At 42.7% G+C, this 16,729-nt stretch overlaps 1 pseudogene; it reads left to right on the top strand.

Annotated features, from left to right (window-relative positions):
- The first annotated feature begins 2,389 nt into the window (after positions 1-2,389).
- Positions 2,390-12,213, top strand: LOC148164861 (FRAS1-related extracellular matrix protein 2-like; annotated as a pseudogene).
- The last annotated feature ends 4,516 nt before the right edge of the window (positions 12,214-16,729 follow it).

The raw sequence follows: 16,729 nt of genomic DNA on the forward strand, positions 1-16,729 counted from the left end.
CTCCATTTTCTCATCTGCAAAATGATGTCCTTTGTAGGACTGTTGGGAATAACTGCGATGATGTATGTACATTAGTACTTAGGAGGCACCTGACAAATTGTAACTACCATTTTTTTCCTTATTCTTAGGAACCCTGGCCTGGCCAGTCCCTTAGGTCTTCATTAGCATCCATTTCCCCAGGCCTCAGTCAGCCTCGTCTGCTTGGCACAGGAGGGGCTGAAACTGCCTCAGCCAAGATTCAACATACAGGGCCTGATGGGGCCTGATTACCCCAATCTGATCAAAATAACTGTGATGAGGTCAAACACAGATGGTAAGCATCACCATAAAACCAAAGGTATAATAATTGCATTCACTGAGAAGAGAACCCCACCCTAGAGTCCTGCCTCTGGGAAATCAGTAGTCCCTATGACATGCCCAAACTGTTGGCTGAGTGTGGTGATGGCCAGGCATGCTTGGGAGAGTCTCTGCTGGGAAGGGGCACAGCGGCATGCCAGACTCTGGGACTGAGAACAGACGACCCATGCAAGGCTTGGAGAAATCCTGAGGGCGGGTGATCCCCAGCTAAACTGGTTCATTAGTGAAGGCTGCTCCAGAATTAAATTCCAAATGAGGTTAGATACCACTACCCACTAGTTGCCTTATTTGAAGTTGACAAAATGTTTTTTTAAATCATTTTCTCATTTAATCCTTTGTCCCATGTGAAGTATTTACAAACACCCCACAATAAAAATAAAAACACCCAAAGTTACTCAGGCAACAGGGGCAGAGTTAAGACTTGAACCCACATCATCTCACTCCCAAATTCTACACATGCACAGTGTGCCGGATAAAGCAGAGCATGCGCTCAGGTGCCAACGACGAGCAGATGAGCAGATCCACGTCGCTGGTAGGTATGCGTGGTACAAAGAATCCTGGATGCTGAGGACACCGAGGCTTGCATTGATTCAACTGAAATGTATGGGCCAAAGTTCTTTAATATGGTGAGCTTGATGCCGGTAACCAAAGGGTTAATGGGCCTACTAAGCACAGCTGCAGCTTTTTACTCAGACCTCTTTCCTTTTCACCTTTTTTTAAATTTTATTATGTTACGTTAGTCACCATACAGTCCATCATTAGTTTTTGATGTCGTGTCCCATGATTCATTGTTTGCGTATAACACCCAGTGCTCCATGCAGTACGTGCCCTCTTTAATACCCATCACCAGGCTAACGCATCCCCCCACCCCCCTCCCCTCTAGAACCCTCAGTTTGTTTCTCCGAGTCCATAGTCTCTCATGGTTCGTCTCTCCCTCCGATTTCCCCGCCTTCATTTTTCCCTTCCTTCTCCTACTGTCCTCCACGCTATTCCTTATGTTCCACAAATAAGTGAAACCATATGATAATTGACTTTCTCTGCCTGACTTATTTCACTTAGCATAATCTCCTCCAGTCCCATCCATGTCGATGTAAATGGTGGGTATTCATCCTTTCTGATGGCTAAAATATCCAGTGGAAAAAAGACAGTCTTTTCAATAAATGGTGCTGGGAAAATTAGACAGCTATATACAGAAGAATGAAACTCGACTTTTCTCTTACATCGTACGCAAAGATAAACTCTAAATGGATGAAAGACCTCAATGTGAGACAGGAATCCATCAAAATCCTAGAGAAGAACATAGGCAGTAACCTCTTCGACATCGGCCACAGCAACTTCTTTCAAGACACGTCTCCAAAGGCAAGTGAAACAAAAGCAGAAATGAACTTTGTGGACTTCATCAAGATAAAAAGCTTCTGCAGAGCAAAGGAAACAGTCGGAATGGGAGAAGATATTTGCAAATGACACTACAAATAAAGAGCTGGTATCCAAGATCTATAAAGAACTTCTCAAACTCAACACCCAAAACACAAATAATCAAGTCACAAAACGGGCAGAAGACATGAACAGACACTTCTCCAAAGAAGACGTACGAATGGCTAACAGACCCGTGAAAAAATGTTCATCATCATTAGCCATCAGGGAAATTCAAATCAAAACCACATTGAGATACCACCTTACACCAGTTAGAATGGCATAAGTTGACAAGGCAAGAAACAACGAGTGTTGGAGAGGTTGTGGAGAAAGGGGAACCCTCTTACACTGTTGGTGGGAATGCAAGTTGGAAAACAGTATGGAGGTTCCTTTTTGCCTTTAAATGTCCTTGACTCTCCTCCTTCCAGGAGGTGGATTGGAGCCTTGTCCTCCGGTCTCCTCCTTTGGCTGCCTCTCGGATAAGCCTTTTCTTTGCCGCACCCTTGACGGCTCAGCGGTTGGCTCTGCTGTGCAACGGGCAGAAGAACGTGGGTTTGGTTACAAAGTTGAAGAGCCGGCGGGGAGTTTTTGCCCAGACTGGGCCGGCCCCTAGCTGGTAATGGGAGTCCAGCGGCAAGGCCCGAGCAGCTGCGTAGGCTCTTCGTCCCAGCTGGACGCACCCCTCCTGGGTGCCACCGACTTTCAGCCTTTAGCTCTGGCAACAAGGAACCAGTTGGGGTTTCGGTGTGGACAAACCTGTGTTGGTGAGTACTTCGTGTGCAACCGCCCCTGATTTCTTCCTCCTGTTTGGTTTGGCTCTCTTAGCCTCCTTTTTCTTGCTTGATGGGAAAGGGGTGACCAGGAAGCTGCTTCGTTCATTAGTGAAGCCGGGACTTCTGGGGAGGAGTCAAGGCTCACAGAGGTCCTGCGGTCTTCCTTTGGTTAGCTTGTCCCTGCTGCTTTCCATGTCTTCTTTTTTTTTTTTAAGATTTTATTTATTTATTCGAGAGAGAGAGAATGAGAGATAGAGAGCACGAGAGGGAAGAGGGTCAGAGGGAGAAGCAGTCCCTCCGTCGAGCAGGGAGCCCGATGCGGGACTCGATCCCGGGACTCCAGGATCATGACCTGAGCCGAAGGCAGTTGCTTAACCAACTGAGCCACCCAGGCGCCCGCTTTCCATATCTTCTGATAAAACCAGTCATGTTCTAACTGGAAAATGGGAAATGACCATTTGATCCCTGAATGCAGCCCTATCCCCCCGCATCCCCCCTCAAACCGGGGAACGTTGAGTTATGAACCTATGAGAAGAAATAAGGTGGTCTTTGTAGTTCTTATCCTTACACTGCTTGGCCACAGTATTCATTAGACTCTGGAGAAAAATGACTAACAGATCCATAAATCCTTAATACTGTCTTGTAATTAGATTTGTAAAAGGGAGATATTTGAAAATTAGGCCTTTAATGTGTTGTCCACAGATACCAGCAAAACAAAGGCTATAAGATTTTGTTTGCGTCTTGTTTTCCTATTTGCTCGCGTGTCCGTGTATGATGTAAATGGGGGATAATTTCTCTACCTCCGGATGGTGCTGCTAAAATTAATTTGTAAAAGAGCTCTTTTTAATTGGTTTAAAGGCCAGCCCTTGTGAGAACTGGGCATTCTAAAACTCAGAAAAATGAAAACTAACCCAAATGTTTAAGTTTATGTGATCTGGGAAAATATTCAATATAAAGGATAATTTACGGTTGTTTAATTAAAATGAACAGGTCTTTAGAGGGGTCAGCATTAGTTGCAGAACTGCCTGTGTTTACTGAAAGTCAGTTTCTTGCTAAATTTTAGGATTACTGGAAATAAGGGAAACAACTCTATGCAAGGAAAGCAAGACTGGTTATTTAAAGAGAGAAAACTTAGGACAAAATCTGAATGACTATAAAAGGAAAGTTGTAGGTTTTTGAGCGAAGGGAATCTTTGGAGAGGAATTTTGTGCATGGTCGGGACTAAGATTATGGAGGTTAGTGTGTAAACAAGTTAACCAGGGAGTGAGCACCACCTGGGGAGGAGAAGGGAGAGTCAGCAAGATCAGGCAGAAGGTGAGCAGTGGTGCACCAACAGAAGCCTTAGCTGACTCTCCGAGGAGTTCCAAACGTTGGATTACCCTTCAGAACCACCCTGAATCGGGACTTCTCTACCCTCCTGTTGAACAGTCATTGGACGTGACCACCTGGGGGGAGGGCACGCCCTTGGCGAGGCCATTGTCTTGGGTCAGAGCAGTCCCGCTGGCCTCGGAGAGGTGACGACTGCTGCAGCCTTCCTACAGCCCAGAGCCCTTCGCTCCTGCTGGGCATTCTGGTCCGCACACCCCAGCACCCAGCACAAGAACCCCGATCCTCGCAGTGCCCCCGACGTCCTTGTCTCAACATCGACATGGGGGAGGACAGGGAGGAAAAAAGGAGAGACTGCATAATTTTTTTAAATTCCCCTTTGGATTGAACGAGTCTTAATATCCGAAGTACACCGTATGAAATTGGAATTTGGTTTTTCTCTGTTAAAATGACAGTTTTCTTAGATTAGTCTAAATTATAAACAAAGTGAGTTTTCTTATCTTTAATAGAATCTGCCTAGAAAAACAAAGTGTCTGTTTTGTCTTTATTAGGTCTTTGATTAAAGCTGAAACAACTACGTAACTTCTGTACTTGCCCTTAGAATCTTATTAAAGCTGTCTGATATTTCTGCCAAACTTTCCAAAATTCAACTTCTAAATGAAGCCTTTCTGACTAATTAGGCTTGTTGATTTGTTATGTCAAATTACATGGGAAGCGTTGTCCAGTAAGTGATGATAAACCTTCTTAGGTTGTATTATAAGCTTGATCGCTAACTGTTCCAGAAATTATATAAAATTCCTGAGGTTTTGATATGTCCTGGTATAATGTCATCACCTGCAATTCTAATTATTGAAGTGTGTGCCACAGAATTTCCTTGTCAGATGCACTATAATGACAAATACAGGTCTCTGATAGCTTTAAGATCATAAAGCTAAATAGAGTAAGAATTTCCAGAACTAATGGGAAAACTGCATCAAACAGAACAAGAATTAATGAGATGGGACTGAATGAATTGAGGCAGATGGTTATAGGACTCTTGTTTGAAATGTTGCTGGTTCTCTAACATTTGCTCTTCCAGATTTAAGGAAACTTTGCCTCTTAAGCTATCTATGACTTACCGAAATCTGGTAAAATAATCCTTTGTAAACAAATATGAAACATTACCTTTTTCTCCCTGCCTGATCTCTCCAAATTCAGAAATTCCTAGTGAGGATTCTTCTGTTTTCATGGCAGCATATTTATTTGTATAAGTTTAATAAGAATCTGTTCTCCTTATGTCAGGCCATTATTGGAAACATTGGTTTTATTACCGAGGCTTTGGCCAGAATGTCCTATTTGAGGGAGATATTCATAGACTCAGATATGACCAGACAGCTTTAAGGAACTAAGCTAGATTTTATAAAGCCAATGAAAACCCTTGGAAAAATCAACCTGGTACCTTGCTTGCAGGGGTACCAGCTGCCTTCCCAAGTGAGTAAAGAAGGTCACTTCCTGGCAGGTGCAGGAAACTCAGGCTATTTTGGGAACCCCAAGAAGAGAGGAATTTACCCAAACCTCTAGGTATTGAGGGTGAAGTCGGATGGCAAGTATTTAGCCTGGCTTCCCAGCCTTGAGAGGCTATTAGAAGTTCAATCTGAAATTCCTTATGAAAAGTTCCAGGAAAGCAGATTTTAAAAAGAACAACAACGACAACAAAACCTATATGGTTAATCACTATTGCTGTGCTTATATGATTAATTAGGCCAAGTTAATTATAATTAATTCCAACCATAGGGACACACCGTTGGAAAATCCGGACCTTGAGATTCACAGATGGGAGTAGTTTTATAGATCAGGGACAACCAAGAGCTGGCGGTGACCCATCAGCTATCGTCCATTGCCAAAAACACTAGAAATCGGACAGTTTGATTGTTCTTTTGGGCAATCAGGCAGATCAAGCTTGCAGCCTGCACAAAGACCTTGTATAATGGCTTTAGTACCAGACCTAGACTTAACTATCAACTCTATTCTTTTTTTTAAGATTTTATTTATTTGAGAGCGAGAGAGCATGAGAGAGAGAGAGAGCATGACTGCATGAGTGGGGAGAGGGGCAAAGGAAGAGGGAGAAACAGACTCCTTGCTGAGCAGGGAGCACCGACACTGGACCCCATCCCAGGACCTCGGGATCTTGACCTGATAGGCGCCCCTCTCAACTCTATTCTTAAGAGCTGAAGAATGAGGATTTGAACACAATGCTGGCATTAAAGACAGCTGGAGGGCGCCTGGGTGGCTCAGTGGGTTAAGCGTCTGCCTTCGGCTCAGGTCATGATCCCAGGGTCCTGGGATCAGGCTCCTGGCTCAGAAGGGAGCCTGCTTCTCCCTCTCCCCTCTGTGCTCGCTTGCTCTCTCTCCCTCAAATAAATAAATAAAATCTTTTTAAACATTTTTTTTAAAGTCAGCTGGAATTATAGTGAACAAGGGTTAGTCCTTATTCCGGAACATCTTATGAAAAAAAAACCATTAGTGATATTTACCAAAGCACCCACCATGAGTGAGTTGCTACTCTTCAGTGGATCCAAAAATATGTTGTGGGTCCCAATATTCAGAGAACTGTTCAAAAGATAGTCTAAAAATGTGACGTTTGTCCTAAAAACAGTCCTAAGAGTGGGTCTCCACCAGTTCTAAAAAGGTATACAACTTGGAGGCACTGAACCTGAAGAAGAATGGCAGGTAGACTTTACTAAAAAACAATGGGTAATTTTCAATATTTGCTAGTATTTGTAGACCCCTTTTATGGGTTGGGTTGAAGCCTTTTCATACCCTTCAGAGAAGGCCTCAGAAGTTGTCAGAACACTTCTTAAACAAAATTATTCCTAGGTTTGGATTGCTGCTAATAATTCAGAGTAGCATTTGTGGCAAAAGTCAGATGAGCAGCGTCCAATGCCTTGGGCATTAACAAAAAGTAAGAGCTCCCTAGGAACTCCAATAAAATGGAAAAACAAAAAAATAGTGGTGGGAGGAAACTCTGGCAAAAACTTGCCAAGAAACCAACTTGGAAAAAATCCTCGCCAATTGCCCTAATTTTGGTAAGAGTGGCCCCTACAAGTAAGCAACTATGTGATCGTCATCCCAATTTCCTCAAAAATGAGAAATGATTAAAAGATGGGGGATTGAAACAGGTAACCAAAGTCTTACTGATAAGTCGATTAACACATGTTTTGTATGTTACATACATGTATTATCTAATACAATATTCTTACAACAAAGCAAGCCAGAGAAAAAACATTAAGAAAACCATAAAGAGAAAATACAGTTACAGTACGCAACAGATGGAAAAAAATCCATGTTTAGGCGGACCCATGGTTCAAGGGTCAACTGTACAGTGTTCTGATGGGCTCAAGTATAAAAGTCAAAGAGAGACCAGTGGAGATTCTGGATCTGGTGAGGCTGAGACGTACCTATGTGCATTATCATGAGTCCAGAGCTTCCCTATGCTCACCTTTGGGGCAAATAAGCAGCAGGACGGACAGATCTAGAGAACTAATATCCAGTCAGACACAAAAAGCTTTGAAAATTACCTTAGATGACTTATCTATAATGTAACCAGGAAATACTTTCTTAGGCCCTTTCTTTGTTGGTTGCCTGGCATTTAAAATGGCAAGAAGCACCTGTTCCTCTTAGGAAGTATCCAGAACTGAGATCTGCAAATCAGAAACCAAGCAGAGTCAACTGCTCGAGGAAGAATGTGCTTGCGCGTGTAGTCATTGGTGTCAACCTCAACCCGTCATATGAAACTTAAGCAGTGGACAAAGCAAAAGAAAGCAAAAGCATCAAGAGATTTGAACTGAGGGAGTGCTACCTGTAACCAAAGGGATGGTTTACCTCCCTGTGTTTTAAAGTCTTAGTGCTAGAAAACCAAAAATGTCCTCAACGTGTCCTTAAGAGGGTTTGACCCTCTATTCTTCTTATCAGGTGTTAAAACTTGTCCAGTCCTACGTGACTCTGTGTGCGCCCCTCTTTGTCTCCTTTCGCACCCCTGTCTAGGTTGGTGGCTGTACACTTTGACCTCCCCTTCAGGTGTGACACTGCCATCCCGTGGAGAGACAGGGGTCTGCAGTGCCACAGAGTCAGAGCTTTGAGGTGAGAATTGAGATCTCGAGGAGTATTGGCAATTCCACTTTACTTAAACTGTTTCTTCCCCTATCGAGCACAGGGTCCTAGATATGAGGAAGATGCAAATGTAAGAGTTTTTTCGTTTTGGGGGTTTATTTTTTTTTAAGGTTCATTCCTACTGTGGAGAAACTATGCTCAGTCGGCCTTTGAAGGAACTCCCTCTCACTTGTTTTAGGACTGTTAAGGTTGAGAAGGAACACTGCTGTGTCTGCAGCACTTAGAAACCGATGGGCAGAGGTATCCTGCAGGACTTGTGCCATTACTTTCCTCAAAAAAGAGAGGGGCAAGAAATGGGCGGGGTGAGGGAGTACCCTAAGGAAAAACCCTTTTTACAACCAGAAAACCTACTAAGAAGAAAACACACTCATGTACTAGGATTAAAAGGCATCCAAACTGAAAAAGTGAGTTGTTACTCCCTGCAAAGTCAGGATGATCAAATGGCCCCAAACCAGCTCCTAGAAAAGAGTCAGAAAGTCTGCTGATCACCAACCTACTCAGGAAGGAAAGCTGGTAAGAACTTTTCCTTTTCACAGTAAACCTGTATCAACAATATTCCTCTTTTCCGCTCTGCTCTGGCACTGTATTCCCAACCAGTGTGCGCATGAATGAGGAAGGCAGGCTGACGGTGAACCTCAGGACCGAGATTTGCTTCCAAGGCAGCTGGAACGCCTAATCGAGGTAAGCCTTGCTTCCGGGCAACAGCACCACCTTACCCAGAGAGGTTGCCAGTCTGTTGAGAAGCTTTGACAAACATTCAAATATCCACCATAGAGAAATACCCATGGTCTGTAGAAGCAATGCTGCTTCTTTGCTGGATTTCTCTAGGCTTTTTGAAACCAGAGCACGTCTGTTGAGTAACAGTGATGCTCTCCGTAACCGAGCTCCAGGAAGATGCTGTGATTGTCTAGGATCTATCCTTTTCCCAACCACTCAGCACCTCTCCGTCCTCTCAAGGGCTACCTGCACCGCATCCTGATACCCCTTCACTCTGAGCCTCTTGAGGAGTAGACCCACCTTCCAAAGATCAGCACAGCACTGGAATTTCATCTCTGATGTGCCGGTGAATTCACTTTTCAGGACCGGATTTAGTCTGGGATGAGAACGAAGTTTCTATCATGATCAAGTATGGCATTCAAATCCTGGGTTCTTCAGTGATGAAGAGTAATAAAAAAAAAAAAAACTTGTAAAATACGGCATCGGAAAAGCTGATATGCTGTAGCAAGAAAAATACATGCATAATTGATCAGACTTTGCAAGCATTAATTAAAGCCCTTTTTGCCCTCATAAAGCCACCAGCTTTAGTTAAATTCCAAGAGACTTTGTGGTACTGGAGAGACAGGCTGTGCTGTACTAAACAACGATGTCCTAGAGATAAGACCCGTCCATCCTGGGTGCCACAGAATTACACGCAACTACCTAGACCCTCGGTCCTCTCATAGCCTCAATACTCCCAGATGAAATCTGTCATCAGAGCTCAGGGACCTCTCCAGACACAAAGGACGCCCAGGTTGTCAGTCTCGAGGTAGGCAGAGAAGGTGAGGTGTCAGTCCACTTCCAAAATGATGCTCTCCCATATTTTCTGTGCTCCAATAAGTTATCCCACTTCTTTATTTTCCCATTTAGAATCCTATCATTTGTCTTTTTCTCACTACAGTGTTGGTTCTTACGGCATAATCTCTTCTGATAATCGCAGTCAAGCCAATGCTGCAAATCCTGTTTAATAATACCTGCACAGATCCGAGCCTATTCTGGAATGTACACAGTGAAGTTAATTCCTTGTATCGCTGATTCCACACCAAGGATGTCTTACCTATTACCTGTTACCTGAAGGAGGCTGTCACCTTCGACCTTGACATCAGGTTCCGACAGGTAAGAATATTTTGGAAACAGCTGTATATTTCAGGGTTTCTACTAGGTTAATACATGCTTTCTAGCATTTCCTTAGTTTGGATTTATCCATTCACATTGGGTTATCAATTCACGTGTTTAAATCTCCTCCTCAAATCCCTGTATCCTTCGGAGTGTCTAACCACATACATGTTCTACCCCAAACCAATTGACTTGCATATAGCAGAGCCTCTCAAAGGGATTTTTAAGGCTAAAAAAGGGTTAAAAAATAAATGGACTTTTCCTTAAACTCAATTTTTCTGGAAAACCAAAGTGGTATTTCATGTTTTTAAAAGTTGAGACTCAGAAATGTACCTAAGCCAAAGATAGCTTCTATAACTACAGATCAGTTCACATAACTGGCCTATATTCATGTTCAAAGTACTCCACACCTACCATTGCATCTCTCCGCTTTATGAAGGACTTAGAAATATAGCGTAGCTTTTTGGTGTGTTTCAGCTACTTTTAAAAATATATAACCCAGGATATATTCAGTTAAAGTATGTCAAAGTGTTTCCAAAACAATATTGTAGAGTTTATAGTAGCTACCAGCACTTTATTTTGCTAGATGTACAATTAAGCAGTATATAAGGGGTCCTTAATCACCATTTTAATATTTAAGGCTCTGTAGTGATCTTAGTAATTTGAGAAGGCATAAATATGTTTTAGAAAAAAATCTAAATTATACTTCTTTTGGAATAATTTAATTTTGAAGACTAAAAGTATTTGGTTTGAGAACCACAGATAACTCATACTGCTCTTTTGCTCAAAATTCAATTGTCTTCCTGTCACTCAGAATGAAAACACAGTCTCCCACCATGTCCCACAAGACCCTACACTATCCAGTCTCCGTCCCTGCAGCCTTAACTCCACTCTTCCCCCGGCTTATTCCTTTTTAGCCACAAAGGTCTAGCTTGCTGTTTCTCCATAATTCTAGCCTCCTCTGACTTCACAGGCTTTACACTTGCTGTTTCCTTTGCCTGCAGACTTCATCCAGCTATTTACACAGAGCTCACGCCCTCACTTCATGTCTCTGCTTAAATGGACAGAGACCCTCCTGAGAAAACCTCCTGTCCAGAAGAACACTTGTCTATCCCTCATTATTCCCCAGTCTTTTAAACTCTGCTTTATTTTTCTTCACAGCATTTACCACTTCATGAAAATGTTACATATCAGGGGCTCTCAGTCAGGAAGGATTGTACTCCCCAGAGGACGTTCGACAATGTCTGGAGACGGTTTTTTGACTGTCACCATAGGGAGAGTGTTACTGACATCTAGTGGGTAGAGGCCAGAGAGGCGGCCAAACACCCAACAGTGCACAGGACAGGCCCTGCCGTAAATGACCTGCCCAAAATGTCAATGGAATGGAATTTGAGAAACTCTTTTTTTTTTTTAAAGATTTTTATTTATTTATTTGAGAGAGAGAGAGAATGAGAGGCAGAGAGCACGAGAGGGAAGAGGGTCAGAGGGAGCCCAATGTGGAACTCGATCCTGGGCCTCCAGGATCATGACCTGAGCCGAAGGCAGTTGCTTAACCAACTGAGCCACCCAGGCGCCCCGAGAAACTCTTTTATATAAATGCTTTCTCTCCCCAGGATTAATAGAAACTCCATGGGAGTTTGTGTCTATCTTGCTCACTTATTCCCAAAGCCTAGCTTTTTATGCATAGATATTAAAAGGCGCTCAGATCCACACTGCTTTCCAAAATACTATACCAAACACTTGTATGGTCTTCCTTTCTGTTGTCTCCACTCACTAGAAAAGTACCTTTGACCCTATTAGACACTCAGAAAATCCTGGATCAGTACGGGAATACTAGCACTCACACTTTGGAAAAGATCTTGTTCCTTAAGAAGTTATATTCCCCGATATACATTAATCTCTAATATGTATCTATCCTTTGTAACTTACCCTAGGATAGGAATGCTCAGATACTTAACATGGTGCTGTTAGTCATGTCTTTAAACCCCGCAGTCACTGGATCTACCACTTTCACCGTGGTGCTTGGCAAGCTTTGTGTATGAGAGTAGAAGATTTATATTGTTTACTAACTCATTTCAGATTATAAATCATAACTCTATTTTGAATTATCTGGGTTTCATTACGTAACTGTCTTTCTCCTACCTATTAGGTCAGTGACCCAGCTGCAGCTAAATTTGGTCTCGATAGCGAGATGTTCCTCTTCTCCAAAAAGGAGCTCTGGACGTCTGATGGGTCCATGGATTTCGAGGAAGAAACTGATGTGATCTTTTCTCCTTTAGGTCCTGAGGACTTTTTCCCATTCTTCAACACTTGCAATCACTAGCTTTGCACCGAGAAAAAAAAAATCTAAGTGCCAAACTCACAAACACACTTTAGCACAGAACTCTCATCTGATCTGACTTTTCCCCTGTGGTCAACATGACATCAGACTTGTGTATTTTCTTTCAGGTTCAATGGTCTAGAGTAATGTAGAGGTGGACCCAGTCCAACACTGCAACATTTGAGAAGGTGTTCTATGTACAGAAACAGGTAAATGTGTTCCCAAATATTCCAGAACATAAGAAATATGGTTGCTTGGTTGACTTACCCTCCCCACTCCACAGGTTCAATATCCTGGTATGTAATTCTTGTTTGTATGTTAACATCCACTCTACAGTCAGTAGGGAAAAGGGGGAATGACCAGGTATGATATTGCTACCCGTGGACAATGTGGCTCGCCAATTAGATACGTCAAGCCCAGTTTCATGAACTTTATTTAATGGTGATTCTTGAAATCAAAAATTTACACTTTAGTCAGAAAGAAACTTATGGACCACTCACTTTTTAATACTAGTGTTTCAAAGCTAATAATATCTCATGTCATCTTCTAAGATAAAGCTCATCCCCAGAGACTCAAGTTAGAAAACTTGGCACTGTGGATTCTGATGCTCAGTTAGCCACCAGCCACAAAGAAGCACCTCCTCTACGGAAACCACCAGGATCTGGTGCTTTCAGCCAATCCTCTGCTGTCCTCTGCAGGTATATGACCAGCAACTCACACTGTTAGTAACATTAGCCTCCAACTTCGCTGCCCCATCACTTCTCATACTTTATAAACTTCCTCAAAGCAGATTTTTGTTTGCTTCAAAGGTGACAACTGGGAGAGAGTGGTATATCCACACAATTTACACTGTCTGATCAAGAGAGCCTGCAAACAGCATTTGGAAAGAGGAGTCTGGAGTATCATCCGTCCATATTCTCCTTTGCTCGGGGCAAAAGGTTGAAACACAGTGGAAGAGCCAATCCTGGGTTCCTGACCCCATCTCAAAATGTAGGTGCTGATAAAAACAGGGGCACTAATATTCAACATATCGCCCTAAACCACTCTAAATAAGTTGTCTTCAATCCAAACTAATTCCCAGGTGACAAGGCTCATGAGCAAATGGGTCTAGAAATTATAAGTACAGATACCCAAACCAGCACCATATCCATTTTAGAGGGTGCATTTTGTCTCATTACTGAGCAGCCTCAAATTATGGACTTCCCTTCTGCTCAGAGGCCTCAGATGAGAAATCTGACCCATCTGTAAGCAGTGTTAAGCGCAATCAGACAGTAACTCCATTATATAGTTATGATGACTCCCCAGAAGTCAAAACTGCCTGCTGAAGTTTGAAGGACCTTCTCTGCCAAGTGGGGCTTGACCATACTTGGGAAGCAGATCTGGCTGTGTTTGCATCAACATATGAACGTATTTTAATGACTTCAAACCAGATTAACCATTTAAAAGTAAGCCTTAAAAGAATATATAGCAAGATAAATGTGCTGAGAATTACTTTTACATGTTCTGATGTTAAAAACTGTCCTACGAAAGAGATGACCCAGTCATTCGAAATCATGGTCCGCAAGTCTAGTTCTCTAAACACTCTGTACACCATGCCTGTAAGGGGACGTGGTATACAGCTCTACCAGTGCCTTGCGCCCACTATGAGAATGAGGTTGCTCATGTGTCATTCGCTGAATGACCTACATGCTCAGCATTATTCCCTTTATTTAAAAAAAAAAAAAGATTTTATTTATTCATGAGAGACAGAGAGAGGCAGAGGCAGAGGGAGAAGCAGGCTCCCCATGGGGCAGGGAGCCCGATGAGGGACTCGATCCCAGGACCCTGAGATCATGACCTGAGCTAAAGGCAGACGCTTAACCGACTGAGCCACCCAGGCACCCAGCATTATTCCTTTTATAGTCTCATGACTAGATTTATAAATTTGAGTAAGACAAAGCAAGTCACAATCACAAGTTCAATAATTTATTTCCTTTAAAGGAAAGGGAAAAAATAACCAACAGGTATTTTGAGATGTACTAATACGGCGCATCTCAAACTTCAGTATGCCTGAAGAATCACCTGAAGAGTTTAAGACTTAAACTTCAAGCCCCCCGCCCCCCAAGAGATTTCGATTCCGTAGATTAGAGTGGGATCTGAGAATCTGTATTTTTTTTTAAAGATTTTATTTATTCATTTGAACAGAGAGAGACACAGTGAAGGAGGGAACACAAGCAGGGGGCGTGGGAGGGGGAGAGGCAGGCTTCCCGCGGAGCAGGGAGCCCGATGCGGGGCTCGATCCCACGACCCTGGGATCATGACCTGAGCCGAAGGCAGACGCTTAACGACTGAGCCACTCAGGCGCCCCTGAGAATCTGTATTTTTAACAAGCTCCCAGCTGCTGCCACTGCTGCTGGTCCTCAGACCACACAGTGGAGTAACACTGCTCTAATATATTTGGGATGTAATGACTTAAATGCTAGTATATTGAAACATACCAGAGAAATTCCTGGTAAAACTGTCTGCAGATAAAAGCATTTTCTCTGACATAGTTTAGGTGAGGAAAATCATTCAATACTAAAAAATAAAATCCATGTTACTTTGATGTCATGTTAATATAAAGGTATCTGTTGAACAGCTATTAAGATTTCATTTTGCTTTGGCAAAATGTTTTAAAGCAGTGCTCTGCAAATTTTTCTGTGCATATCAATCACCTTTGTGGATCTTATTAAAATGCAGATTTTAATTCAACCCATCTGGCATGAGCTTTCTTTCTTATTTTTTGAAGATTTTTAGTAATCTCTGGGCGCCTGGATGGCTCAGTTGGTTAAGCGACTGCCTTCGGCTCAGGTCATGATCCTGGAGTCCGGGGATCGAGTCCCGCATCGGGCTCCCTGCTCGGCGGGGAGTCTGCTTCTCACTCTGACCCTCCCCCCTCTCATGTGCTTTCTCTCAAATAAATAAAAAAAATCTTAAAAAAAAAAGATTTTTAGTAATCTCTACACCCAACATGGGGCTCAAACTCATTACCCCAAGATCAGGAGTCGCACACTCCTCCAACTGAGCCAGCCCTGTGCCCCTGGTATGAGGCTTTAGATTCTGCATTTCTAACAAAATGGTTCTAAAGGTTCAAAAACCTTCACCTAATCACTGTTAAGTCCAAAGATTACTGTGATCTCAATTTTCAAAATACATCGACTCGGGGTGATACTTTTTGTCAAGTGAAACTTACACCGCTGAGCGATGCAGGAGACCTAAGCAGAAAAGTGGCTTCAGGAAAGGAGAGTCCTACACGGTGAGGATATTAGAATGCTCCCCACGCTGCTTCTGCGGGCAAGTTTACCAGCGAACAGCAACCACCTACTCTTAGGCGGTATTTCTAAAACCTGCCACAAATCTAAGTGTATTTTGGATCCAGATACAGCCATACCTCATTTAATTGTACTTTGCAGATACTTATTTACTTACAAATTGAAGGTCTGTGTTTATTTATTGACAAATTGAAGATCTGTGGCAACCCTGTACGGAGCAAGCCTATCAGTGCCTTTAACCACAGCGTTTGCTCATTTCATGTCTCTGATTCACATTTTGGTAATTCTCACAGTATTTCAAACTTCATTATGTTATGGTGATCTGTGATCTTTGATGTTACTTTGTTTTGGGGTGCCATGAATCATGCCCATGTAAGAGGGCAAAATTAATGGATAAATGTTATGTGTGTTTTCACTGCTTCCCTAACTAGTTGTTCCCCATTTCTCTCCAGGCTTTCTTGTTAGGGGCCAATGCAGCTGTTGACTTTCAGTTGAAACAGATGTTCATTGACCATTCTGAAAATCCTAGGGCCCTTCAGAATTATGCTAAATGTACTCTGTGCTCCATAAATAGAACAAAGCCTGGATGACAGCACATTTGTTTACAACATGGTTTACTGAGTATTTTAAGCCTACTCTTGAGAACTCCTGCTCAGAAAAAAGTTCTTTCAAAATATTACTGCTCATTGACAATGTATCTGGTCCACCCAAGAGTTCTGATGGAGATAGACGGATGAACATTGCTTTCACATGCTAACAGCATCGATTTTGCAGCCCACGGATCCAGGAGTCATTTCGACTTTCACGTCTTTTAATTTAAGAAATACATTTCATAAGGCTATAGTTGGCATAATGATTCCTCTGATGGATCTGGTCAAAGTACACTGAAAACCTTCTGGAAAGGATTCACCATTTTTATTTTTTTAAAGATTTTATTTGAGAGAGCCAGAGAGAGCACAGATGGTGAGGAGGGGCAGAGAGAAAAGCAGACTCCACTTTGAGCAGGGAGCCCAACATGGGGCTCGATCCCAGGACCCCGAAATCATGACCTGAACTGAAGGCAGACACTTAACCAACTGAGCCACCCGGGCACCCCAGGATTCACCATTTTAGATGCCATTGAAAAGATTCGTGATTATTGAGGAGACGTCAAAGTATCAACAGTAACAGGAGCTTGGAAGAAGTTGAGTACAACCCTCTTGGATGATTTTGAAAGGTTCAACACTTCA

Source organism: Eumetopias jubatus, unplaced genomic scaffold (assembly GCF_037043125.1).
Source record: "Eumetopias jubatus isolate StellerSeaLion01/CBP00866 unplaced genomic scaffold, mEumJub1_p1.0 scaffold_2, whole genome shotgun sequence".
NCBI lineage: Eukaryota > Metazoa > Chordata > Mammalia > Carnivora > Otariidae > Eumetopias > Eumetopias jubatus.